At 44.3% G+C, this 21,426-nt stretch overlaps 1 protein-coding gene across 6 annotated transcripts in view; it reads right to left on the bottom strand.

Moving 5' to 3' along the window:
* The window catches only part of GHR (growth hormone receptor), a 189,851-nt gene that overhangs the window by 32,565 nt on the left and 135,860 nt on the right, over positions 1-21,426 (bottom strand). The gene's annotated exons all lie outside the window — the stretch shown is intronic.

Here is a 21,426-nt window from a genome sequence, read left to right as displayed (position 1 = left end):
GTCATTTTCACTTGCCAGTGTAAGTTACCTTTAGGAAGAGGAACTCAGCAGAACCAATATAACCAGCTATGGCTTTCAACATTTGTGCAACTTATGTTAACATACTGTCCTATTTTTAAATTTTTATTTCTTATTTTTGAGCACTTGAACGTGGTAGGTGCTACACAGAGCAGCAGCAGCAGCTGAACTTTGTGGCACTTGGGCATAGCCTAAAAACAAACCATGTCCACTTGCCCCCATGGACTACCATCCCCCTCCCACCCCCAAACATAGCAAACGGGAGGATGGGCGCTAGGGAGGTTGCCCTCCCATGCTGCCTAGGGCCCTTACTTACCCTAGCCAGTCCCGGGCCTGGACTCTTCCCAGGATGGTCATGGTCCTTCTCTTCTCTTTCCTCTGTTACGTTCCCTCTCTCCACTGCCTCATCCCCTGCAGACTGCACAGTGAAGGTCTGACAGGAGGCAAATTGTGGCTATTTTGAGTGGGGTTTGGAGCACCACATTCACTGCCCAAGTCACAAGTTGTGGTGACTGCAGAGTGCTCCAAAGTGTTGCACTCCAACTGTATTGTAGATGTTGACCCTGCTGGCGTGCTCTAGAAGATACCCTGAGCACATTAATGTAGTCAAGCCTGTGGCTTGGGCAGTGAATCCAGAATCCCAAATCCCATTCAAAATTGGCGTGGGTTTCCTTCTATCAGAACATCACTCAGCAGTCTGTGCACGAGCCAGAAGCGGGGTGGTGAAGAGCACCTTGCTACTATACAAATTGCAAACCCAACAAATCTATAGCAGCCCCACTCCATGCATGCTTTACTTTGGGGGTGGGGCAGTGCCCCAATGCCCTCTGTATTTGAGCCTGCACTGGCACTGAGATAAATAGAATCACATTTCCTGCCTCAAATAGCTTATAATTTGAACTCAGATTCATAATGAGAGGGTCACACAAAAACTTAAAAGTCAGGGACACGGGGAGGTAGGACTGAAGTGTTGCAATTTGGCCTTGTCCTGCTCTCTGAACAGACACCAGGCTGTTGTGATGGAAATCAGCCACTGAATCCCATATGATTCCAAGCCTCCTCAGTCTGGGTAGTGACTGGTTACTGTTCCTAACTCTGGGTCTCAGGTGTATTCCCAGATGAAAACCCTGTGTCTGACACCCTTTTGGGCAGTGGAACCCCACAGTCCAGTTGCCTTGACCCCAGAACCAATGCCACAGCCCCTCTGAGAACCCCTGTCACTTATGCATCCTCCTCCCAGAGTCCACTTGGCTGTGAGAGCCCTGTTTTTTTTCTAGCTATACCTGTAAGCAACAACATGACAATATAGCAAGGAAGTGCAGGCTTAGCAAAGGAATTTCTTAACCACAAACACTTTTACTCTTAAAAGATCTGCAAGATCTTAGGAAAACAACCAACTCCTGAATGTAACCCCCCCCAGTGTGTCCCAACCACCTATGTGAGTCCAGGGTTTGTCCTTTAGACCAGGCAGCTCTTCCTGCCTACTTGGTCTGGTCTTCAAGCAGTGGAATGGCTCCCTTTGCTTAGAGAGCATTCTTCTTTTAAAACACTTTTCTGCCCCTGTTTTTCTGCTGGGGACTTCCCGGACTCCAACCTCCAGATCAGCTTCTGGGAGAGTTGTTCAAAATCAATGGCTCATCTGGTAGCAGCTCATTGTTTCCCTAGGGGAACTTTCCAGACAGTCGTTCTACTAAGTGTCAAGTTCCTGCTACAAAATGATTGCTCAGAGCCACACAACGGTTACTTTAAAAATACAACATGGCGTACACAAAACCAAAATGGAATTCACACGTTGACAGGCATATCCCGCAAACCATCACACAAGGTTATAATAGTAAAGTCACTCAGTTACTTTGTCAGGCATATACACATCCTGATGGTCCAACTAAATTTGATTTTTAAGTTTCCCCTCTTGATTAACACATTAATTCTTTTCTTATAGGCAAAAAGGCAGAAGAAAACCGAATGAGGAGAGGGGAGGCATCTTGGTTACCAGGCTTGGAAATGGCATTCCACACAGAGGGGGCAGCACAGAAGGAAGTGGGAATGGGAAAACAAAGAGCGTTATGAGGAAAGCTTCACTGACAGAGTGGAAGAGACTGAGTGAAAGCAAAAGAAGATACAGACAGGGGCTGGGTACACAGGGCCTTTAACAAGGCCAGAGAGATTGAATTCAAAGCCTAGATTTTTATGTGCTGGACATTAGCAAATCATCTGTCTGCAACCTACTCACATGTTCCATATGCCCATAGACAATGGGGCAAAAGAAAGCCCAAAGTGCTTCATACCCCATTCTTTGAGGCACTTGTGGATGTGTCACACCTTGGATCTAATGATATGCTAAATAGAAAGTGCATAGTTCATTAGGACTGATCAAAAATTGCACTAGGTCCTGGAATGGAAGCAGCTAGACCCCCTGAGTTCCTTTAAAGAAGGGAGAGGATGGTAGACAGATGCCCCTTGTGACCCAGTGTGGGTCAGGTGGATATATACTCTTAACCTGACTTACTCCAACAACTGCCTGAACCCTTTTATGTGTAACTGCCCTCATGTGACAAAGGGAAGTCTTTGGTGTTAGAAACCTGGTCAACCTAGTCTTGGATAGAAAGAGACATTCACAATCACCAAAAAGTCAGAAAAGAATTCTGTTTATGACATTTAATACTATCCTGACTGGCCAGCACAGTAGCTGGGCATGGATGCAATACCTGTGTAGTTGCTCTAGATGGCAGCAAATATTTACACACTAGTGTCCTAAGTTTAACTAGAAGAGCAACACAGATGTATATGGAGAGAACACCATGTGGGGAATGCACTACGAAGTGAAAGTTAAGGTGTGGGGGAATGTAAAACACATGGTGGGATTGAGAGGAACAGACAACATGGAACTCGAAGGGAAGAGGAAGAAAAATTAACAAAAATATATTAGGAAAAATAAAACAAAACAGGAGGTGGATAGAAAATGGGAGGGAAAGCATGAGAGAACATAAATAGGACGATTGGAGTTGGAAGATAAGGTGGAAGATGGAAGGAACATAGAAAGGACAACTGTCCAGGAGAGATCTCAAAACAGTGAAAGAAAAATATAAATAGTTTTATTTACCAAGCAGCCCTCACTGAAGCCCTGCCTAATGATACAGAAACAGCACAGACAGTCTAGTAGAAAATATCCCCTTAGAATCAAGTGAGATTGTCAAAATGCAAGAAAAAGGAGGGGGGGGGATAATCTGGAGTTATCCAAGAGCCCAACAGTGGTCAAAAGAAAAGGAGATTTAACTGAAAACATTTTTGAAATATTTCCAAAAATTAGAGGTGAACTGTTCCAATTGTTTTTGAAGAACAAGTTTCATGCCTTAGGAATGGGATGGTAGTGGAATTTCCATATGTCTTTGTATTGGGAGACTAATATCCACTCTGGTGATACCTGAACTACACAAGTCCTAAACCTCAACTCCAAACCCGTTCACAGAGCAGGGCACACTCAGGATACCAAAGGGACCACCTCTCATGACCTTCCATGACAGCTGCATTCCTTAGGAACAATGGAATTGTCAATTACAAAGGTGAGCTTCCCAAAAATAAGATATCCTAAGGCAAAGAAACCCGGCTAAAAGAGAATGAGAATGAACGACTCTTGTGCTCATGAGGGCACATGTTGTTGTTATAAGATCAGTCTGTGGAAATATATTCATACCGCATCCAACACATGGTGCTCTCTATAGAGAGGGTTTGGCTGAAAATGAACCAAGATTTGTAACCTGACTCACTATCACTGAAGGCACCACATTGATAAGAAGGGAAAAGGAGCAGCTAGCCCCTCATAATGACGACTTCTGCCCAGTAACAAATTCATAGATTCATAGATTCTAGGACTGGAAGGGACCTCGAGAGGTCATCGAGTCCAGTCCCCTGCCCGCATGGCAGGACCAAATACTGTCTAGACCATCCCTGATAGACATTTCTATCAGGGATGGTCTAGACAGTATGCTATCAGGGATGGTCTAGATGGTCTAGTATTTGGTCCTGCCATGCGGGCAGGGGACTGGACTCGATGACCTCTCGAGGTCCCTTCCAGTCCTAGAATCTATGAATCTATGAATTTGTTACTGGGCAGAAGTCGTCATTATGAGGGGCTAGCTGCTCCTTTTCCCTTCTTATCAATGTTCTAGTTTCCCCAGTATTGTGGACACAGTGGGTGAAATCCTGGTGAGACTGAAGTCATTGAGAGTTCTGCCATTGACCTCAGTGGGGCCAGGATCTCCCCCTGTTAAGTCCAACACTGCTATCTCTCATTATTGTCCAAAGCATTCCAGCCATCAAATTTGCAGGGTCCCTTGGGCAAGAGACACACAGCTACACATTATCACTTTACTCATGAAACTTTATACTCAACTTCATGGCATCATCAAAAGGACTCATGTCGGGCACAGAATCCTCCCAATAGTTCATGAAGTTGGAGCTGAAGAAATTACAACACATTGGATATTTCCCCTGGGTAACTGGTGGCGATATTAGGCCTGCATCAGAGTTCATTATTTACACCTGTGACTAAGTCACTCCTGTTTTACGCTGGCATACATGAGATCAGAATCAAGCCTATGATACTTGAACTTGCCATTCTCGAACATTCAGGCTGCTGCTGATTTCTGCAGATATTCATGTAGATAAACAGCAAGAGCCATTTGCCAAAACAACGATTAGTTCATTTGTGTAGAGCAATGTTATCTGACTGGCAGGCAGAACAATCCCACTTTATATTCTCCCTGGATCTTTTAGGCAAGGTGTGCACTAACTTTCCCCATGCCTACACAAATTTAAAGCGACTCAGCTATTTTTAGGCACAGGGAGAGTGAAAATAGCAGCCATCTCTACAGAATAATCATCTATAGGAAGTTTACTGGTGGCAAATACTCTGAATTTGTGGGAAATAAAACCTCCCAAAAAATCCTTACATGAAATTGCCCAGAGTTGGTAAACCACAGAGATCCTGTTTTTCAATTTGAAGATATATTCAGTGTTAAATCAGACCTGAAGAACTGCTCTGTGTAAGAGCAAAAGCATCTTTCTTTCACCAACAGAAGCTGGTCCAATAAAAGATAATACCAGCCCACTTAGTCAGCCCAATATCAGATACATAGCAGCCGCCTTCTGCAATTACAAACTCTCGAACAGACATTTTTGTACAAAACAATGTCATTTCATTGCCTTTTCATACTGGGGTATAAGCCAATCAGTGTGTGTGAATGTGTGGGGAGGGATGAAAATTTCATTTTTCATTCAGGGCATCCTCGGAGAGGCTCTGAAACGACATCGTTCTTTCACTAGAAGGCATATATCAATACAGAAAAGAAAACTGTACAGAATAACAGGAAATTTCAAAGCCATGTAAGGAACTAGGAAGCCCAATTCCTGTTAATTTTAACTGGATATCAAAATCCTTTAAGCAGCTTTGAAAATTTCAGCCCAAGACTTTTTGGGAAGGAAATACATGCGATTTTGCATTTTCTGAGGCCAAGAAAGCATGTATTGTATCATTCAGTATTCTTTTTATATATAATATTTGGATCCTATGATCTTTCTTCATTTAAGAAAAGTATGATCAGTTCAGTTTTGGTACTGTAGAAATCTACGGTAAAAAGGGTTTCATTTATGGTTTTTAAATGACAAGATTAATCCTTATAGTATGGAAGTTTATTGATACACTAATTCAGAGTTCTATTATTGCAGTTGATCTTCAGTTATGATTCATCAACCCACAGGAAGCTCCAATTAAATGTTAAAGAAATACAAAATAAAGGAATAACAAAGTACTGGTTTTCCTCTAATTTTGTCTTCAAATTGATGACGCATCTTCATTTCTTTCTCGTATTTTTTTGTGTGTGCAAATTATTCTTAATAGACTCTTCCAAGCATTTAAAAAAGAAACTGTTTGACAACACTGTCCTCTACACACACATCCTCTGTTTTTTTGAGTTTCTCAGAAGTTTACTAAAGATTTTTACTTTAATAGGGTTTCTAAAACAATAGCCTCTCTATCATATCACCATTTTTAACAAAACATTGGCTCTGTATAGAGAATTGAATTATCATAAAGTTCAGACAACCATAGAAGTGCTGTCAGCTAAATCAGCAACCTACTTTTGCGTATACACTTTCATTGCTACCTTGATTTCTGGGTCCATCTGCATTAGTGAGCATGAAGGAAAATAAATGCGGCCCCATTAGCTAAATTTTATTTGAAGTATCCATAAAATTTTCCCCAAAGGTCAATTTCTATGAATGATTAATCTTTTTAAATATTCAACCGATGTTATATTCAGGAGGATGCAAACACAAAGAGAAATTATTAAAGTGGCACAAGCACCTATATCTGAGAGCAACAAGATTAAATTAAAGAAAGGGGAAATTTAGTTTGAATATCAAGAAAACCTTCCTAACAGTGAGTTCTATCAGATCGTGGAGCAGTCTCTCAAATACCAAAGGAAGCAGCAGACATTTAAATTAGGTTTCACAAAGGAATGGAGAATATACACACCAGAACAGTCTTGCACTGGAAGGGAGTTGGACCAAATGGCCTAGTACCCCCCCCGCCCCAATCCCTCCAGCAACTTTAATTTCTGTGATCCTTGGGGCTACACGCATAGAGGGGGTTTCTGATCATCTGCACAGTGTTGTCTAGCTTCATGTGTGTTTCCCAATTCAGCCTTATATTACTATTGCATTTGGTGACTCATGCACAAATTTGGACCATACAGGTGTGAGCAATCTACAGTAAGCAGATTAGTAAAGTAAACCTCAGCCTTTTCTGACAAGTTTCCAGAGGTTATTTAAGTTTTATGTATCCTCTGCTGACCTCTCCTTTTCAAACACTCACTGCCTCTTTGTGAGACTCCAGCGCTGCCAGTTTTACATTTCAGATCTGTCCATTCTCAGTCATTTGTGCTAGTAGGACCCAGTCATAGGAAAGAGAACTTTATATAATGCAATAATTTCACACCATGCTTTTACAGAGTAAGGCACTTTCCTTGCCCTAAAGACTTTGCAATCCAAGACAGATAATGCAGAATTCATTGCCTCTGGCAGCGGAAATTTGTAACCTTGCTTCTGCTCCCTGCCCTTTCCCCTCCAGGGTTCTCTTCTTTTGCCCTATTTTCCCTGTTTACTTTGTACAGATCAAAGGCAATATTCAAACTGATTATCTGTCCTTTGCTCTTGCTCCAATACTTTGATTTGAAACTGCTGCTAATGATGTACCACAAACCACATGACCAATCAGGACACTGAAGGTGACTATAATCCCATCTACACTTCTGAACTGTATGACAGAGAGGTTTCCACTCTGACAGTTCTCAAGAAAACAAACAAACAAAAAAAACAACCACCACTTTCTCAGCCACAGGGACCACAGACTATAATTACACAAAATGTTTATATGGCACGGAAGTGCATGGAATTAAGTGATTAATTCACCCCCCTCTTCCAATAACAGAAAAACATGGTGACTGCAGGGAGTTTTATCATTGAATGTACTCCTGTAACAACAAATACAAATAGAAAGAAGCAAAGAAATAGCGTGGAAATGTGCATGAGTCAAGTGACGCTATCCGGATGACCACAGCAAATGACTCATTTTTAGTGATGAGTTGAAGATGAGTAAGTCAATGTGGACTTGGAGCTTGACTTGCTCCCCGTTTACATTGGAATAAATCCACTGACTTCAATGGAGTTACACCTGCTTTACACCAGCATAAGGGAAAGGAGAAATCAGCCCTTGATCTTAGTTTGGGTTGCATACTATCCTATGTCTCTTGATATGCTCAATTTTGGTGGGTCTGTCCTATCGCCTGCCAAGGACAGGGTACTAGTAGTTCCTGTATTTCATTTGGTAAGAAAAGGGCACTTGAACACATCAGAACATGGAACTAGAAATTCTTCCCCCATTCTCTTATTTTGATTGTTTATGGTCCTGCTTCTGTCTTTAGCAGTGTGTCTATATGAATCGTGAACATGTTCAGTTTGTTTTGAGGAAGGTCACATATTTCTCCCTGATTTTACTGTTTCTGTGGATGGCATTAATTACCATACTCTCATTCCTCCTCCCAACCCCAGTGGTTAATATTGTGGCTTCATGTTGAACACTGAAGGATACACCAGTTAGTAGCACTGCTTCCAACCCACTAGAGAGTCACCAGTGCACCATAACTTCACTAGGGTTGCCAACTTTGTAATATTTAAAAACCGGACACTCCATCAGGAGGGCTGGAACCTCCCCTGCCCCACCTCTTCCCCCAAGGCCCACCCCTGCCCTGTCCCTTCCACTGAGACCCTGCCTCTTCCCCAAGGGCCTTCCCTGTCGTTTGCTGCTTCCCGCCTGCCCCGGCTCGGGAGGGGCTCCTGCAGAGCTGGAGCTGGGAGCTGCAGCCACCTGATGCAGGTAGAAGGTGGCTCCAGCTGAGTAGGGGCTAGCACAGGTGATGACCTGGCACCTCCCCTGCCCACAGCAACCAGACTTTAGATGTCCGTTCTGAACACTGTCAGTTCCCCTTTTCAATTGGACTTTTCGGTTGAAAATCGGGCACCTGGCCACCCTAAACTTCACTGATCTCCAGCACAGAAACCGCAAGGCTGTTTCTTAATCTGGATGGAGAGACGTACTGCCCCAAGGCATTTTATGCTTTAATCTCAGAGCCTATGTACAAAATAAATTGAGCTCAGCGGTTTGGCTGTACACACTACCTGATAGTATTACACAGTAAAACAGACATGTGGCAACATGTTTTATTTTTAATTAAAGAGGCCTAAAGTTGGAACAGAAGATGAACAAAACATGCCCTGATGAGGGGAAGCCATGGCTTCTATGAGCTTTATACTTGCTTGAAAATCCCTCTGGAGCCACTGCTCCTTCAGTTACAAATAGTTTACGTCAGTAAATGATTATTCAGTATGATAGCAAACCAGATCATTAACTACCTTTAATATTTATCCACATTTTGTTTTCATTTCAAAGAAGGCAGAGTCCATAAATTATGTACTTAGACATTAGCCTTGGGTAGTGGTTTTATGCCCCTGCACAAAGCATAAAGCACAGAGCAGGTACAAGTACCAGGCAAAAATCTCGATATAAAGCAAATATTTGGTCTTGCAATAGATGCAATCTTTGTGCTTCTGATTATCTAGGAAAAATATTTGCTAGTGGCAGGGAGGGAGAAGCAAAGTCTAACTTTTGGTGGAATCTTGATGTTCAAGTAACACAATGGCCAGGCAGAAATAAATGTAATAGATTAGAAAACCTCAAGATGTCCCTGACCAGAGGAACAAAAGCAGATGTTGAAAACAAACTCATGAGTATGTTGCAAGACTGAGATTTACACGGATCCATTGATATGTCCAGGATGATAGGCTTTTATTGATACGTTATCATGTTTGAGTTTCCTCACTACCTTTGTGACTAGAATTAGCTCAGTCTGACAAGTTACATTAGGAGCTAATCTTTGACATCATGCATGCCTTTATCTCCTAAATCAGCCCAAATGAAGAAACCTACACAAAGAACACCACTATCTTCATTATGAAGCATTTATCCAATAGATGTTCAGCCACTCAACTTGGCTGAACACTGGTCATCGCGATGGGCTAACTTCTGAAAGCATATTCAGCACTTAAAAGCTTGGATTCTTATCTGAATTTCTGGGAACTTGACTACTGGTCTACAAATGAGAGCTGAAAAGCTGAGCAATGTCTCATGAGACTTCTAATGCCTCCCATTTCCAGCCAGGCTAGAAGTATCATGAGAATGGTCTCTGTGGTGGTTTTTCAGCTCTTCCATTTTAGCCTTGGTTTGAACCAGGAAACAAAAGGGAAGGGGCAAGACAATAAAAATTAAAGATTAATATGTATTCTATTATCTCGGATGGTTTCTCCCTAAGAAAGAGTACTGCTATATAGATTCCAATGTACGACATAGCACAGAATAGACTGAGTTTTCCAGCCTCAGTGCATATTCCAGAATGAGGTGTAGACCATTTAAAATTTCAAGAAACTACTCAAAATCCACCTTTTCCATGAACTGGTCAAACTCTCATGACCAGATGCTGCACTGTGTCCTCTTTGTCCATGTGTGCGTTGTCCTATCTGAAGTGTGTCTAGACATGCCTTCATTGGGTATGGTTATTTTCATGTTTCTATCGGCACATTTGTTGACATTCTCAGCTAAGTGATCAAAGATTTACTGGATACAGACTGAATTATTCTCCTTACCAAAGAGGTGCCAAATTAGCATCCAGGCACCTTGGTGGAGAATGGAGGGGTGGGAGAAAGGATGTTACAAGTGCAGCACAGGAAGTAGCAGTGTATGATGGAAAGAAAACATCAAACTCCAGTACCATTGGTCTGGTTCTGGTATCTTTCCCTGAGTGCTGAAATAACTGAAAATGAAACAAAACCAACCAACCAAAAGAGCTTGCAAAATAAAATGCTATGTTGTTGCATGGTGCTTATGCTTTAGTGAGCAAATTAATTATGTTTGGAGAGATTATCTATATGGCTTTGGATTCAACCACTTTGAAAATCATTATAATTTTACAATTCTCTACTACTACATATCAATGTTGGCATACTGGGCTGCAACCAGTCTCATTCATTCCTCGGTCATTTGCTGCTGCTTCCATTTGCTCCATGATGTTGAGATCAAACTATTCTGCCCTCCCTTCTTTTTCAGGTTTCTCTTGGGCACGCTCGTTTCCTCACACCAGCTGGTTTCTACTTGACAGCTTCATATGGGAATATGAATATGTACTATTCAGAGTACATGCCCCAAATATGGCCAACTGATTCTGATGGAAACGAGCTGCTAGTTGGCGATTTCTTGGATCTCTTCACTGGTGGTGAAGTCTTTCCAAAAAATGCCCAGAATCTTTCAAAACCACTTATTTTCAAAGGCATCTAGTTTTGTCTAATGTTTTAAGTAGATCTCCAGCTCTTATAGCTATATATTAGCACCAAGATTATGTTTGAATTGAAAATTCTCAGTTTTGTTCTGGTCCTGTAGGTGATAGATATGGCAATTTCCTGTAATATCCTTGAAAGACCTTATTGTATTAAATTATATATTATTGTGGGCTGGGATTGTATACAACTCCGGGGGGGGGGGGGGGGGGGAGGGGAAGGGGGGAAGTAAGTGCAAAATGTAAGACCGAAGTTCAAGAGACTTTACTGAAAATGTTCCAGATAAGTATGGACTTTTGAGACAGCAAGTCTTAAGTAGATTTCCTGGGGGAATCCCTAAGGAGAGATGTGACCCGGGAACCTCTTGGTGCCAACTGGCAGAGGGCACAGGGGATACAGAGTTTTCCAGGGATCTACTGGGTCAGATATTTACACAATTATTCACTAAAAAGTGACACATGAGGACTTTATAAAGAGCCAGTAACCCACCAGTCATTATAATCATTGTGAAATGTTTGTACAGATAATATTTAAGGAGTTAGGTGTCTGTATTGAAAACTATATTCTTAAGGCAGATTACCAGGAGGTGACATGTCTCTGACAGATTCCTTTCCGGCAGGGGGCAACAGACACTTATGTCCCTTTCTGGTCTGTTTGTATACTGAGCCAGATGCTGAGTAAGGGATTGCAAAATCTACAAGAAAGGAGTATACAGCAAGAAAAATACCCAGCAGAGAGTGTCCTGCGTAAGAATAAGGACAATAGATTGTTCTGATGTATTTGGGGGTGCAAACTGACATCCAGGATCTTTCACTGAGGAAGCAAGCTGATGGCACGACTTGTTTCATAAACGGAAGACCACAGTCAATCCTGGCTGTAAAACGCTGAAAGGACTTTGGGTGAGCATTGCTCTATAATACAGGAAGTATCTATTTAAGTAAGTCTAGAATCTAGAATGCGTGTTATGATTTTATTTCATATGTAACCATGTTGCTTCCAATGCTGCTGCTTGCTATCACTTGAATCTCTGTACTTCGTTAAATAAACTTTTACTTATTTTCACTATAAACATATCTAAAGTGCTTTGTGTTAAATGGAGTGATGATGTGAGGTGTAAACGGTAAACTGGGGTGTACTGCTTCTCTGGAAGCAGCAAATCTGTGAACACTACAAGTGTGCAGTGGAACAGGGCCTGGACATTCCAGGGAGATGCTTAGAGGACTTTGGGATCACAGTGTGCATATCACTAACCTGCAGAGAGACAGGCTTAGAGGGGAATGCTTGTGTTGCCTCTGGCCAGTTGAGTTGGGGAGCTGCTCCACGGCAGGCACAGACAAGGATTTCTCATGCTAAAGGCAGGTATTAGCAGGGTGCCGTACAATCCCGAGTACCCCAGGGAAGCATCAGAAGAGATTAATGCACATTACCCAACTCCGATTATGAAAATCTCAGCCTTTTGAAGATGTGCCCTGAAGAGAGCGTCTTGGCCTTCTGTAACAGCTAATCATCAGACAAAAAGATCAAAGGCCTGAGCTGTATAAAGAAATGACTGCTCTGTCCACTTCTTGTTCTCATTCTAGATTTAAGAGTGATATGAACTTGCACCAATAGGAAAAACCAAGTTGTGAGTTTTGAAGGACTGAACCTTATCAGAGTTACCTAGAGTGGAGTTGCGAGTGACCTCTGGTGCATGTTCTGGCATGCATATTGGTTCTATTATTGTTTTAATATATTTTTTTCTGTAATGCTTTTACCTTAAGAATAAATGTGCTTGCTTGGAAGGAGCTGTGCGGTAACTTATAACTGCAGGTAATACACTGGCTATAGCCTTCAGAAAGAAAGCAAAGTGCAAGCACTGGGCCGTTTAGGCAGCCTGGTTTGCTGGGGATATCAGTGTAAATCCAGTGAACTGTGCAGTCTTAAAACCCCAAACAGCAGTGAGTGAGATGCGGGTCTTTGCCGAAGAGAGGTGATGACTGGGAGCCAGAAACATTTAAGTGGGTGCCCTCGAGAGACCATGGAGGAGGAATACAGGTGCAGTTATTCTGAAACTATGACACCATATCTTTGATTTCCATATATTATTGAGTTTAGTAATGCCTTTCGTAGTCCTCGATGTGACTGGTGCCCAAATATTTGAACTGTTTTACTTTGATATTTTTGCCTTCCAATGTGATGTTACTGCCTGTATTCTGGGTTTCAAGGATGTTTGTTTTAGCATAAATAATTTTGAGCCCCACTTGGCCTGCTATATTTGCCAAGTTGTCTGTCTTTTTAATATACAGATATCAGAATTACTAAGGGGATAGTGAAACAACATACTACCAGCAAGTGAACGTTTTTTAAGGGTCAGAGTCTATGAAAAACTATAGTTTTGCTGTTCACAACACTGACATAGGTGATTGAAATAATATTCCATGAAAAATACAAGCTATCATACCAGTGTGATCACTCCAGAATATAGTAGATGTGGTTTGCATTTGGTCTGAGCTGGATATGAATGTCTCAACATGCATTAATCACTGACTGAGCACCTCCCATGCATTGGACATATATGCAACAGTGAATGGGATCTATGCACAACAGAATGTCTGGATCAGACTGAATCATCACAGGTCACATCCAAGAAAATTGAAATGGAAATGCTTTTGACTATTTTAATGTGCTTAGCAGCTTGTGTTTACATGCCAAATATTTTCAAAAGAGGAAACCTGTCAGGAATCCATAAAGCACAAAATCAGCTCTGCTCCCTAATGGCTTCCAGAATTTTTACTTCTTTTTGGGAAGGAAAATAATACCTGACAGTGTCCGATGAAGCACAGAGTTCCCCTTTAATGAAACTAATATTCAACATTTATACATGGAAACTAATATTCAACATTTATATCTCAGTTAAGAAAATATCAAATCGGACACACCCAGTAATGTTGCAGAAAAGTAGCTAAAAATGAAGGATTTAGCAGTTTGAAATAATTTAATCACAGTTTTCTCCACAGAACAACCTGTAAAGTGATAACCTTGAGTGCTTGATCCTCAGTGGCAGATACTCAGAGTATTGATACAAGGAGAGGGTTTCTCTCTAAGTACTTCATACCCCACAAATGAGTCAACAGGTTTTAGGGCTTGGAGAAAAGAGGAAGAGGTGGCTGGTGGTGAGGAAGACGCTTAAATCTTGTGCTTTGTTTTGATAAAAGTTGCCAGCATTTAAAATGAAGGATATTGAAAAATAATTGTGCAAGTATGGGGGGCAGAATTGAGCCCAAGAGACAATAAATATTGTTATTGGAACTGTGTGAAACATCTCCACCCTGACAACAATATTACAGAAACCTATTTTCCTCATGACACAGCAAATAGTATTAAATTTGCCATTAAGAATGACATCCAGAGGTTATTTGGGGAAGTGGCAATGCAATTATATAATTAACCACCCAAGTGCAATCTACAGCTTGTAGAGCACATACTTGTGCTTACATGGCCAGTAATAATGTTTGATAACATCTGATGCTGACATAGGGTTGCCAACTTTCTAATCACAGAAAACCTAACACCCTTGCCCTACCCCCTTTCCCAAGGTCCCACCCCTTCTCCGAGGCCCCATCCCTGCTCACTCCATCCCCCTCCCTCTGTCACTTGCTCTCCCACACTCATTTTCACTGGGCTGGGGGCAGGGGTGCGGGCTCCAGGGTGGGGCTGGGGATGAGGGGTTTAGGGTGCAGGAAGGGGCTCTGGGCTGGGGCTGAAGGGTTCAGAGTGTGGGAGGGGGCTCCAGGCTGAGGCAGGGAGTTGGGGTGTATGTGGGAATATGGGCTCTGGGCTGGGGGTGCAGGCTCCAGGGTGGAACCTGAAATGAGGGGTTCAGGATGCCAGAGATACTCAGGGCTGGGGCAGGGAGTTGGGCATGGGAGGAGGCTCAGGGCTGGGGATTGGTGTGTGGGAGGGGGCTCCGTGTGCTGCCCCCATCTGCAGGCACCGCCCCCGCAGTTCCCAATGGCTGCGGTTCCCAGCTAATGAGAGCAGCAGAGCTGGTGCTTGGGGTGGGAGCAGAGCACGGAGTGTCCATGGCCACCCCTGAGTTGGAGGGACGTGTCCCTGCTTCCCGGAAGCCACGCAGAGCCGGGCAGGGAGCCTGCCAGCCCCATTACTCCACCAACCAGGTTTTTAACAGCCCAGTCAACAGTGCTGGCTGGAGCCGCCAGGGTCCTTTCTCGACCAGGTGTTCCGATGAAAAACTGGACACCTGGCAACCCTATGCTGACACCTTTTATCATCATATGGGTTTTTCTTGGGCTCATTTTAACTTGGTTTCACTCAGACTTTTGGACCCTTCCTTACTCATTAAGGGTCTGACCCTGCCAGGGACATCACGGGAGCTGAAAGTTCTCAGCACCATATCGAAGATGCTTTCCATGATATGGTACTAAACCAGTGGTCGGCAACGTTCAGCACGTGGCTCGCCAGGGTAAGCACCCTAGCGGGCTGGGCCAGTTTATTTACCTGCTGACGCGGCAGGTTCGGCCGATTGCGGCCCCCACTGGAAAGCTGAGGCCAGCACATCCCTCGGCCCGCGCCGCTTCCCGCCGCCCTCATTGGCCCGGGACAGCGAACCGCGGCGAGTGCGGGCCGCGATTGGCCGAACCTGCCACGTCAGCAGGTAAATAAACTGGCCCGGCCCGCTAGGGTGCTTACCCTGGCAAGCCGCTTGCCGAACGTTGCCGACCCCTGTACTAAACGGTGACTTCCTATAGCTGGTGACTGGGGCATCTGCTAACACCTGCCCAAAGCAATCAAAGTATTGAAATAAAGGCTAGGAAATGTATTCTTTTTAATACAAAAGATTGTTACTAGAACAGAACATACCATACCATAGGTAGGTGTCGGATAGTGCTTCTTGTGAGTTGCATCTCTTCTAATTTGTAAATTATAGAGCGGGGTGGGCAAACTGTTTGGCCCAAGGGCCACATCTAGGTGGGGAAATTGCACTCAGCGCCATGAACGTAGGGCTGAGGTAGGGGTTGGGGTGCGGGAGGGAGTGCGGAGTGTGTGGGGGTGTGCGGTGTGCAGGAAGGGGTTCAGGGCAGGGGGTTGGCGTGCAGGAGGGGTGTGGGGTGCTGGAGGCGGCTCAGGGCAGGGAGTTGGGATGCAGGAGAGGTTCTGGGTGTGGGCTCTGGCCCAGCACCACTTACCTCGAGCGGTTCTGGGGTGGCGCGCAGTGGGGTGAAGGCGGGCTCCCTGGCTCCACGCTGCTCCCAGAAGCGGCTGGCACCACGTCCCTGTGGCCCTGGGGGGGAGGGGGAAGAGGGGTGTAGGGCAGATGGCTCTGTGCGCTGCCCTCACCTGTGGGTACCTCCCCCGAAGCTCACATTGGCCGTGGTCCCCCGTTCCCGGCCAATGGGAGCTGCGGGGGGCGATGCCTGCCATGGGGCTGGCAATCCTGCGGGCCATAGTTTGCCCACCCCTGTTATAGAGCAAACAATTTTCTCCTACTCCTGTCTGTTTTGTATACTGCCTACACAACAGCATTTTTATCAATCCCGAAGTGTTTTAATATGGAGGCACTGTGGGCTTCCTTCTTTTCACATTGTGAAGTCAGTCCCATGGCATTGACCACAGCCTCAGGCTCTGAATGTGATTGTGTAATCGCTGTTACAAGTGCATGAGTTTATTTATCTAGATTCTACACGATGATCACACCACATTATTCAATTATTGACAGAAAGTTGTCGGGAGGATTAGTGAGAGCATGAGCAGCACCGTCTCCCTCCTTCTCAATGCCTAGCTGAAACAAACACCTGGAAGAAAAGCAACTAGAAAAAGATGAATGCAGGCAAGCTTGAGGTAAATCTGGTAAGAAGAGGGACATGCTTCAAAAGAATTTGCCTCCTCTATAACATTCCCCACTAATGAGGGCATTTGCTCCCAGGTTGAGTCTGGCCCCCGGCCTTTGGGATTCCTCAGTGATACTGGATATCCAAATATGGCAAACAATTCCCCACTTCCATCTGTGGCTGGGCAGAAGATTGTGTACCCCATCCTACTGGGTACAGACCTGGACACAGCCATCCAAGTATTCAAGACCTCTGAGCTTCAATACTGTAGAATGATACCATACGCTCAGAAAAAGCTCCAGCTGGCACAAAAACACAGCAGCCCATCTGTTTAACATATGTCACCCCAGTGATCTGCTGACTACACTGGTTCCCTGTTGAATACACAGTCCAGTTTGAGGTGTCTGTTTCAGTATTCTTCAGCCTCCACAGGACTGTCCTTAAGATACCTGAGACCCCTCCTTTCGCTTTACAACCATGACCTCCTACAAGAGTATGTTCTGATAAGAAAAATAAAGGTGACAATGACAACCAGTAGGAGAGGCTCATGAATGCCAGAGATAGGAGATGGACCTAGACCACAGAACTCACTCCAACAGGGGGTTAAAAAGGACATGGAGCTAACCACTTTCAATTACAGGCAAAACTGATTTCTTCAGCTTAGCTTTCCTCCAACAATTTCTTCACGCGGACGCAAATGCCCCAGAGACACCTACCCACCCACAGAAACAAGCAAGCAAAAACTATCAGATAAAACACCAAAAACAAATCAAGATATTTCTCCTACTGGCTGGACTGGAATAAAGAGACAGAGAAACTTATTTTTGTTTTTAAATACAAGGGAGACATTATGTTGATGGGGGCATAAACAGAAAAACATCAGCATTATTTGGAGCACATTTGTTTTTATTTAGTGCCACAGAAGAGATTATTTTATTGATTTAAAACAATTTTTTGTTTTGCACAGTTGCAATCTTTAAAGGAAAAGCTACAATATGGGACAACTTTTGAGGTAAAGACCTGACAACCTCGACAGAGTCTTTTATGGGTGAACATATTTCTAATTGACTCAACAACCGCCACCTAATTCAAGAATAACCCCACTGGTCTGCAACTGAGAGAAACCCTGCCACAGCACTGTATGCATATTGGAACAGTTCCACTTTACACATACACTGCAAAATGTTTGGATAGGCTACACATGTATATTATAGAAATCACCTTTAGCTAATCAAAATAATATAATAAAGATCAGCTGGAAGCAAATGGCTACAAACATCTATGAAGTGACTAACAAAAGTCAAATCACTGAGCAGTGTTAAGCCAACTGAAATACATTATTAAATATTCATTGATTTATGACTACAGAAAACTCTCCAAATCTTGTAACATTGCAATGCAAAAATCCTAGGTGTAAACATTTATTTCATTCTATTTCTTACATCACAACGTGCTTTGAGTGGCACTACAAAAATGATGGTTGTTAGGTGCCTAAATACCTTTGAGGAACTGGACCAAAGTGCTTGGAGCAAGGGAGTAGGAAACTGAAGTGCGGGGTTCTATTCCTAGTCCTGCCATTTCTTTGCTGTGTAACTTTGAGCAAGTTACTTATACCCCAATATCCCCTTCTATAAATTTGGATAATACTTTATTATCGTTCATTATTTTATTGTAGTAAGTAGTTCCTAGGCAGGGGTGGGCAAACTACGGCCCAGGGGCCACATCCGGCCCTCCAGATGTTTTAATCCGGCCCTCAAGCTCTTGCTGGGGAACGGGGTCCAGGGCTTGCCCCGCTCCACGCGGCTCCTGGAAGCAGCAGCATGTGTCCCCTCCGACTCCTATGCAAAGGGTCAGCCAGGGGGCTCCGCAAGCTGCCTCTGCCCCAAGCGCTGCCCCTGCAGCTCCCATTGGCCAGGAACCATGGCCAATGGGAGCTACAGGGGCGGCGCCTGTGGATGGGGCAGCGCGCAGAGCTGCTTGGCCACGCCTCCGCATAGGAGCCGCAGGAGGGACATGCCGCTGCTTCTGGGAGCTGCTTGAGATAAGAGACACCTTGAACCTGCACCCTTGACCCCATCCCACACCCCAAACCCCTGCCCCATCCCTGATCCCCCCCCACCCTCCAAAACCCCTTGGTCCCAGCCCAGAGCACCCTCATGCACTCCTAACCTCTCATCCCCAACCCCATCCCAGAGACTGCACCCCCAGCCAGAGCCCTCACCTCCACCTCAACCCCCAATTTCATGAGTATTCATGGCCCGCCATACAATTTCCATACCCAGATGTGGCCCTCGGGCCAAAAAGTTTGCCCATCCCTGGCCTAAGGGCACCATCAAACATCAGGGCCCTATCGTGTTAGGTACCATCAGTACATATAAGAAGAAAGAAGATAATCCCTGTCCTAAGGGCTCACCATCTACATTACTCATCTCCTACCCAAGGGTTTGTGGAGATTAATTTAGATTTATAATAGCAGTTTGAGATCCTTTAATAAAATCTCTATTAGTAGTAGTAGTAATACTAAGACTGGCTCTAATAATTGCAAGTTGCACACACGGCAAACATCCACAGAAAAACTAGCTCAGAAAATAAAAATCAACTGATATGTTTTTTGTTTTGTTTAATGTTTGAAAAAAGTGGGGTTCTTTTCCCCCCCACTCCTTTGCTTTTGCTTTCTTCTGCCTCTGAACTACTTTCATTAGGGAACAGAAGTAGAAATTATTATGAGAAAAGTTTTTAAAAAATTCGAATCCAATCAAAACCAGAAAATACAGGAAAACTAGTGTGAAAGCCTGTTCTTGTGAGATTTCCATTGCCAGACCAAAGAGCTTTGGCTTAGCAGCTAAAAGTTCAGCCAACTTGAACTTTCAAACATAATTTGAAATCAAACGAGGAAATGTAAACAGCTTAATTTTGTAAGAGAGAAAAAAAATTGTGGTTGCCAGCTACCATGGTTAGGGGGCACAGTACAGAGTTCAAGAACCTAATTAGTTGCTGGCACATCATATGAGCACTAACAGAGAGAACTAGTCCTGGATGGTAGCAAAAGACATTCACAGGGTAGAACAAGGTTATAAAATGCCAGAAAAATGCCAAAACAAAAGCATATATTATAGGTGGGGCTGGTAGCTTGATCTATTCAGGTAGTTCAACACTTCCCATTATAAGATTCTGCTTTCACCTGTTATAACTTTGCCAAACTAACCATCTGGGCTAAACATTTCCATGCTAGTTGCCTGCATCCAGCTGAAATTTTCACCCCAAACAGTTCATCCATTTCTGACAATGAGACTAGGGAAAAATTTACTTCCCCCCACCTCCAATCTTAAAACATTCTGGCAACGTTTTCTTTGAAAAGAACTAGCACCCCCATGCTTTGGGGCCGGGACTTGACATTTGCTGGGGGGAGGGTGGCCATTGGGTCAGGGATGTACCTTTTGCCATCCCTGTGAAAACCCATCCAATTTAGCAGCTAAATTCCCTGAAAATTCCAAACACACTGGCCATGCTCCAGCCTGAGGCCAAGCAGGACTTTCCCTGAAATTGCAGCTCTGAGTTGCGGCAGGCTGCATCAGATCTGGGTTCTGGCACCTGGACTGAGGGTAGGGACCCTGTCCCTTCTGTACTCTCAGTGCTCCCTCTGCTGGGCCAAGGCAGTGTGAGGAAGAAACAGCTGCCTGATCCAAATGTAGATGGGGCAAGAGCTAGACCTGCGCTAGGGAAGCAGCTTGGGAGAAGGAGTATGATGGGGGAGGGGACAGTAACTGGGACTGGAGGCTGGCAAGGGTGGAGAGAGGGAAACTGGGACTGGAAGCTTGGGGAACTGGGATCTGGAGGAAGAATGGGCTGACTGGCCAAGGATGTTGGGAATGGGAGTTGGGGAGGGAAACAAGGTGGGGAGTAGGAGCCAGTAGACGTGGGGGGGAGGGAACAGGCCTGAGATCTGATGAGGAGCTGGGAGGACTTTGAATAGCTGGGAAAGGAGACCAGGACTAGAAAACTTGTGGGGTAGGGGGAAGGAAGATAGATCTAACTAGGTGTCACAAAGTGGGTGGAGAACTGGGACTAGCTGGGCAACGAGATAGGGACAAGGAGTTGGGGAGGAGTGGGAAACTGAAGTTGTATGAGGAGTCTGGGGAGGGAGATTGGGCTGGGAACTAGTGGGGATAGGGAATGTGGGCAGTGGGCAACTAGAAGCCAGAGTGGGGGAAGAAAGATCAAATGAGAACCTAGAATGGGACTGGCTTGGGAAAGGCAACTGTGATTGAAGTGGGGGGAGAGACTGCACAGCTAATCTCAATTCTGCTATTTTCTAACTTGTGAGTGCTAGCCTTTGCAACCTTAACAATGCCCTTTTAACTGAGTGAGTGTGTGCGCACACGCAAAAAACTATTGTTTATTAGTTCCTGCACTTGCATATATACTCATCAGAATACAAAATACAATGTTCCCACTACACATAATGGACTATGATAGGGTTACCATCTTTTGTGCCTCCAAATGGAGGACACTCCCCGGGGCCCCGGCCCCGCCCACGCCCCGCCCCAACTCCGCCCCCTCCCAAAGTCTCCGCCCCCTCCCCTGCTTCCCGCGAACATTTAATTCGCGGGAAGCCTGAAGCAGGTAAGGGGGGGGA

Source organism: Trachemys scripta, chromosome 6 (assembly GCF_013100865.1).
Source record: "Trachemys scripta elegans isolate TJP31775 chromosome 6, CAS_Tse_1.0, whole genome shotgun sequence".
NCBI lineage: Eukaryota > Metazoa > Chordata > Testudines > Emydidae > Trachemys > Trachemys scripta.
The sequence above is the reverse complement of the archived record's forward strand: the minus strand, read 5'-3'. Positions and strand labels throughout refer to the sequence as shown.